At 48.8% G+C, this 6,748-nt stretch overlaps 1 protein-coding gene across 5 annotated transcripts in view; it reads left to right on the top strand.

Annotated features, from left to right (window-relative positions):
- The window catches only part of sema4d (sema domain, immunoglobulin domain (Ig), transmembrane domain (TM) and short cytoplasmic domain, (semaphorin) 4D), a 34,532-nt gene continuing 27,784 nt past the window's right edge, over positions 1–6,748 (top strand). For 3 of the 5 annotated variants that reach the window (XM_068573654.1, XM_068573649.1, XM_068573653.1), the window contains exon 1: positions 1–134. The gene's annotated coding sequence lies outside the window, so the exon portion shown is untranslated. Of the gene's footprint in view, positions 135–4,413; positions 4,650–4,789; positions 4,802–6,748 lie in introns of those variants that run through there. The other 2 variants (XM_068573650.1, XM_068573651.1) reach the window with 2 other exon arrangements.

Here is a 6,748-nt window from a genome sequence, read left to right as displayed (position 1 = left end):
CGGAGAGGTTTGAATGCATCTCTGGCCCCAGCCGCCATGCTGAGCTGAGAGAGACCGAGCAAACTTTGTCACGCTGAGTCTGCACCGACGCTCATCCTCCGTTCACACCGGCACGAAGAGCAGCATTCCCCGCGGTGAGTAGCAGCGGCCGTCGTCGTGTCTTCGGTGCAGTAACAGCGAGCGAAGCGGCGTCCGGAGACTTTGTCGCGTCTCCAAAAATGCAAAAGTGAACTCGGTCCGTGTTCGTGCGCGCTGTCGCCGCCTCGACGCTCAGCTGCACTTGTTGCAGTGGAGCCGAAAACCCCCACGGAGACACAAAAGAAGAACAAATACAACCGTATTGTTCTAATTGCTGCAGTTACCTTTTTTTTCGCCGCATGCAACTTTGCAAATACGTTGCATAAACTTTCCTGCGACGTTTTTAAAGCCGAATTGCGAAGAAGAAGAAGACCGAAAGAGACGTTTACGGACGACTTGTTGCGCCGAGACACGCTGTCACTGTCCTTGAAGTGCAAACATAAAAAACTCGCCTGAATATAATATTACGTGCTCGCACAAATCTTTTTAAAGATTAAACTCCCCTTGCACTTTCAAAATGCCATTCTGCCACCCGGAGGTCATTCCGGGGTTTTCTACCCCTTTGGCGTGCATAAATCAAGAGGAGCTCTTTCAACGCAACAACAAAAGACTTTCTTATTGACAGTCCTGAGGCATAAATCCACGCCAACAGCGTGTATAGGAAGACTGGCTCTGGCTGGAGCCTCAGACGAAACTAATACCTGCAGCAACGCACCGTTGTGTGTCTGAAGTTGTGTAGTTCTTCAGCCTGGGAGGTGTGGGGCAGCTGTGGCTCTTCAGTGGATGATCGTAAACCCTTCACCTGCATGCATGTGTAGCAGTGAGGGGGTGATAAGTAGTTATGGAGCCGCTTTTCTGTCTGACCTTTTGACCTCTGGTCCGACTAGTTGAAGCCCTGTGTCCATCCTGTGTGACTCCCCAGGCTCTGGGCAGTGTAATTCAAACTACGCCATCTTCACTGTGGTCATCCTCTTGACCTTTTTCAGCCCTCAGATGAAGTTAAGACTTGGGCTCGTGGGTGGATCGCCATGTCCGGCAAACAGACTGTTCTTATTGACAGTGAAAGTAATCTTTAGTTGCAGGCCTATTCCTGATTTGGTTCTTTAACATTTCACACGCAGGCTCATAGGAAATGGATGAATGCTCCTCATTTAAGAGTAAAGAACCGCCCCTCACATTAAGTACAGGCTTACATTGGATAAGCACTGTGGAATTTTGAAACATGCCAGCTATGTAGTTTCCCCCTTTTTTTAAAAAAAAAAGAAGAATTTGTTGTGTTTTCCAAACCGGTTTCCACTGCTTCGTCGGTGACATTGAGCACCCTCGTCTCCCTCCTCTTCGCCCAGCGTTTCATCAAACCCTTCCCTCGCAGGCTCAATGAGCAATTCCTCTGCCTCGTCGAGTTGTGACACCACAGGTCCTTTTGCCGGGTCGTATCGGGCTTCGGTGCAGCCACCCGGATCGCGTCAATATGATGGGCCGGCCGGCGCTTCAGTGGCGCCCGGGCGAGCCAGAATCATGTCAGCCGGAGCCTCGGGGTGGTGGTGGTGGGGGTCCGGAGAACTAGCCAGAACAGGATATTGCTGTGTGATCGTTCACCAGCAGCAGACAAATCATTAAACCACTGGCTGCGTGCCGCTGAGAGGCTCAGGCATTTCTGTCTGTGACGCCGACTTTCCCCTCGGGTTAGAGGTTGTGTTTGCATTGTAAAGTTTTCTTCGATTCTCCAGGTTTTTGGCGTTGCTGTCGGAAAGAAGGGTAAATATGGTAGATGTGTTATTTTGGGTGAAACTGCATCGGTGGGATTAAGAATGTAAATCCTTTTTCCCTTCTCTTTTTCCGTGCTGTACGCAGAGTCTGGAAGATAACTGTAGACTGTCCTTCTAGACTTGGAGACTTTCCCTTACCTGCTTTCTATGAGGACATCTTTGCACACGTGTTGCTTTTCCAGGAATTCCAATTTCAGGAAAACTTTTTAAACACGTGTGTCTGTGGGATTTTTTACATTCCATAAGTGGAGAAACTGAACTATCGTTGTCTTTTCCTCACATTCATTGGAAGCACAGGATTCCCACGTGCTGAATGCGATTACTGGGAATGCTCTTGCTTGTTAATGATGACGCCTTTTCAGCACGCGAACCCATCAGAAGCAACCTTTTAAAAATGTTTTCTTCTCATCAATTTGAAATGGGAACGGTTTGGCTGAAAGACAGCTTTGTTTTTAAACTTTAACTTCGTGCAGAAATGACTGTTGTTTTGCATGTCAGGGGTTATTTACTTGGATGCCTTGTTTGGTTTTCAGAACAAGCCCTGGCTGTTTGACAAATCTCTCACATAAGAAGTTGGGAGCACTGACATCGGTTCCTACTGGAGCGCATCCAGTGTTGCATATCGAAGCTCACGTAATGCGTTTGTGTCGCTCCTCGGATCCAAACGCAATTATTCGACCATCTCAGAGGAGACTTTTCGAGGGAAGTCATGTTCCTTCACGTGCATACAGTGACTGACTGTCAGGTAATTGAATAAACCCCTAATGGCTTTGAGAGTGGCTGCATTCATGAGCCTCCAGAGGCGCTTTTCCCCTTCATCGTCCCCTCTGCTGGGCTCAGTCGTCAGCCCGTCTCCTGCTGAAATACCTGCAAATGAAGTGAGCAGTAACACTTTGCCTCCTGCTGTGACCGTCACTGTAAAAGGTGCTTTGTCTTTGACACACACACACACACGACCCCTTATTGTCCCCCTCTGCTCATTTGCAATTCAAATATAAGGAATCTGCTGGCAGTCGTCGAGTCAGCGAATGTGAGCTGAGAGATGCAGACGACAGCGGTTGTGTCCTTTTCATGGGAGTCTTTTTGGGGGGAACAAGGTGGGCGATTAAGATGCATGTCTTGCAGCAGCCGCATTGATTTGGCCCTGCAGGAGTTAAAGGTTAGAGGTCAGGGGGGCCTCAGTCTGTGGAGGTGTGCTGCGCCTGCTCTGTAAAACAACCCCCACCTCCCGTCTTTTGAAACGTGCATAAAGCTCCCCTGCCACGCCCTAGTACCCCAACACCCTCGGGCCGGTATAATTTCCTCCTGGCAAAGAGGGGAGCATCTGGCTCCATGTCAGTGGCATGTGTAGGCGCTTCACGTGCGCGTTGCTGGCCATGCATAATGTGTTGCTGCATTCCAGAGATGTCTCAGCAAAAGTGTGCCGTGATCGAATGGAGGTTTCACGTCAGCAAACACTGGACGTTAAGCTGGGCTTCCTGTTTTTGTTCCTCTTCCTTTTGCGTGTTAGATGACAATACAGGTGAGCAACAGTCCACACCCTGCAAGGCTCAAGTCTCTTTCATCCCTTCACAAAGATCAAAATGAGTGATTGTATCGGCATCCACGGCGCAGACGGTTGTCTATTCATTTGAAACCCGCTGCCAATAATCGCGGTCAAAAGGAGGATTCCCGAGACGCTGCACCCTGAACGATGAGCGCTTGGGCCGAGTGGAGGACGCTTACACGGCTGCTTCGCTGTTGACAGCTTACTTGATGTTTGGAAAAGGTTCCCAGCGTTGTGTTGCTGGGAGCAGAGAGCTGGAGGGAATGGAGCGAGGAGCTGGACATGCAGCACAGTCTGTGGGACACGGCTGAATGGAGACGGTGCTCTTAGAGTTTGCAGCATTTCTTAATAGATCTTAATTAGTTCGTCAGCTTGTTGTCCCCTTATTGTTTTTGTTTACTGTTTGCATGGTGAGACATAAGACCCATCATCAGCGAGCCTGAGGGTGCAAACTGTCTTAACGGTTCAGCTGTGTGTTTGTTTCCAGTTTATTAGTCACAGCTGGGTAAAACTAATGCAACTGCCATTAAAACTAATCACACCGTGACATTTTGATTTGCATATTTTTGCTGTGTTGGACTGCATCAGTGTGCGCTCGGTGTGCATCACCCAGAGCTAAATACAGTGCCGAGCAAGGGCAACAGCTGGACCTGTGGTCCCCATTCACAAAAAAATACCCCACAACAATAGACGCAGCCCCACAGACGCAGACACACACACACACACACACACATCCCAGTCTTTCCTCCCCTCACCCGCCACCCCGAGTTCCCCCTCCCCCCTCCTCTGCAATTGTGTGCGTTGACGCTTTCCAGAGGCTCGTCTCCACGCCGTCGCTCTCCGCTGGCGAGCGCCGTTTGGTTGCCGGGACCCGAGGGGGGGGGGAGGAGGCAAACCAGACGAAAACAAGTCTGCCGTTAAAGTGAAACGGCCCTTTAATGCCGGCACTATCTCTCCACCCTCTGCAGCCTCTTGTGCTCTTTCCCTTGTGTGTTTATCGTGCAAGATAGAGACGGAGGGAGGGAGAGAGGCAGGCAAGGAGAGGAAAAAAGGGAGTGAGAGAAGGAGCATGACCGGCGGGGAGGAGAGAGGAAGGAGGTGACAGACTGCTCGCCCTGCACGATCATATTCTATTTTCTTTTTCCTCTGTCATGCAAACCATCGCAGACTTTCTCTGTGATAACAGTGCGACCGAGCCGGGTTTTCTTCTCCTTTTGGCGCTCTTCAACCTGCAGGACGGTCCCTCTCAGATTATGGTAAGATTCACAACAAGCGCGTTGACTGCTGGCGTCTCACAGTGTCGACACCTCGTTCCTCTGCCGTAGCTGCAGATATGTTTTTATGCGCAGTGTGTGAAGAGTCTCCGGTACAGTGGCGCTATTTTTACCCCGATTCGCATTTTTGAGAGGTAAATAATTCAGTGTGGTGGCTGATGGCATGTTTTCCTGCTGCGAGTGGGACTCTGCTGTGTCTTATTTTAAGGAAAATACCCTCACAGTCCTACATACATATAGGAGCCGCGTTTTGCTTCTCTTTCATGAGCTGAGATTTGAAGCGTTTCAATGAGTAAAGGGCAGTATTTTCATGATTGTCACTTGTCTTCTGTGCAGCTGACAGCAGACGCTGTATGGATTCGGCCTGACTTGATATCCCCTGAATGCTTTTTCCAGCGGGGCTGACTTTCTGCCAGCTCGGTTGTCGTCTAGCGAGCAGTCGGAGGATCCCAGCGCCTGATTAACGATCCGATGGACTTCTGGCATGTCGGATATTCTGCTCGGCTGTCTTTCACTCTGAGCAGTTGGCTGCTGTCAAACCATCGGTTCCCTGCAGGGAGCTTCTTTTTAACATTTACTAGTAGTGTTTTGCATGTTGTGGCTACAACTATAATCTTGAGACTTTAGACCTTATTGTCTGCACATTTCCAGACAATCTGCAGATTTTTTTTTTATTGTATTTTTCAAATAGAATTTGCACAAAGCAACTCTGCTTCTGTCAACATTGAGGATGCAGCCATCTTGTTTTAATAAACTTTATTGCAATTGTCACAACACAAAACCCACCAGGGGTTCTGTGCTTGCCTTCAGTGCGATCAGCCGAGTGCCGGCATCAGAGTCGCAGGTTCTGGCTGGATGTTGTCAGGACTTATAAATCTCCCTCACAGCGGGGGGGAAGGAGTGGCATCGTCTTCCAGCTTTGACATTTCAGATTCTCCCTTTTCAATCTCCGACAGTCTTTAACGGGGCTTTGAATCGCTTAGATAAAGACGGTGAATTGAATTGTTTGTGAGAGTTGGGCTCAGATACATCAGAGGCAGCTGACGCGTCTCTTCAGGTGTTATCGCTGCACTTCAAAGAGCGCTGCTCTCTTCTGGCTCTGAACACTTCTCTATCTCTGCCGTGCAGCCGAGACCATGACGTCTGTTCACATGACCTTTTGATTCATTCTTTTAAAACCATCAGCTGCAGATTTCTTGCAGCACATGTGACTGTTCTTCATTGTTCATCGTCTCCAGTGACGTGATCATCGTTCGCCTGAGAAGGTCGAGTTTAATTTTGGGCTTTTGGTGAAGGAACTCCTGTTTTTTTGCAGGAAAACACGACAAACATCACCGCAACAACATGCGAGGGCGAGCACGGGACTTTCTTCATATAAAGCTCTCACACGTGGGTGGATTGCCACAAAAAGCATCAACTCTTGCATATTTCAACAATTCAGTAATGGGAATAAAAATGTCATTTGGAAATGGACTTGTGAGATTTACCCACAATGGTGGAGCCTCTTTCTTTTTATTATAACTATCATACGATCACCCCAACTCCTTTTTAATTTGACCCAATTCACCAAAATGTCTCAGAAGGTAACTGACGTCGTCTTTCCTCTTGTGAACACGTTTCCCATGAGCGCACTGCGGCTGAGAGACCCGAGGAAATGGAACTGAATTGATCAGCGGCGACGACTTTAGCTGCTGTTAAGATGAGAGAGACGGACTCGACAGACGAGAGGAGCGATGGAAACCAGAGTTCAGGGGTGAAAGTGAGCCGGGCTAACCTCTTGAGCAGAGATCCCCTCATGAGGCTGCTGGACGTCTGTCTGGTTGGCGCTGACAGGATTGGGTGTGGTTCACCGCCGCGCCAACCGCCACAAAACCGCAAAGTCGTTTTTGGTTTATCAGTGTTGGATTATTAACTGAAATGGACATATTTCGCCATTTTATGAGCTTTTCTTTTCTGCTCCAGGTCCGTCAATTGGTATCGAACCTTTTATCTGCTTATGGAGCTTAAATCCCACTTTCACAATCTGTGTTGACACACAACCGGATCTAATCTATGAGTCTAATGTAATCCTTTAAAGGCAG

Source organism: Clinocottus analis, unplaced genomic scaffold, assembly GCF_023055335.1.
Source record: "Clinocottus analis isolate CAN_PGR_092001 unplaced genomic scaffold, fCliAna1.0.p SCAF_13, whole genome shotgun sequence".
NCBI classification, from domain to species: domain Eukaryota; kingdom Metazoa; phylum Chordata; class Actinopteri; order Perciformes; family Cottidae; genus Clinocottus; species Clinocottus analis.
This window is presented reverse-complemented; position numbering and strand designations above follow the sequence as displayed.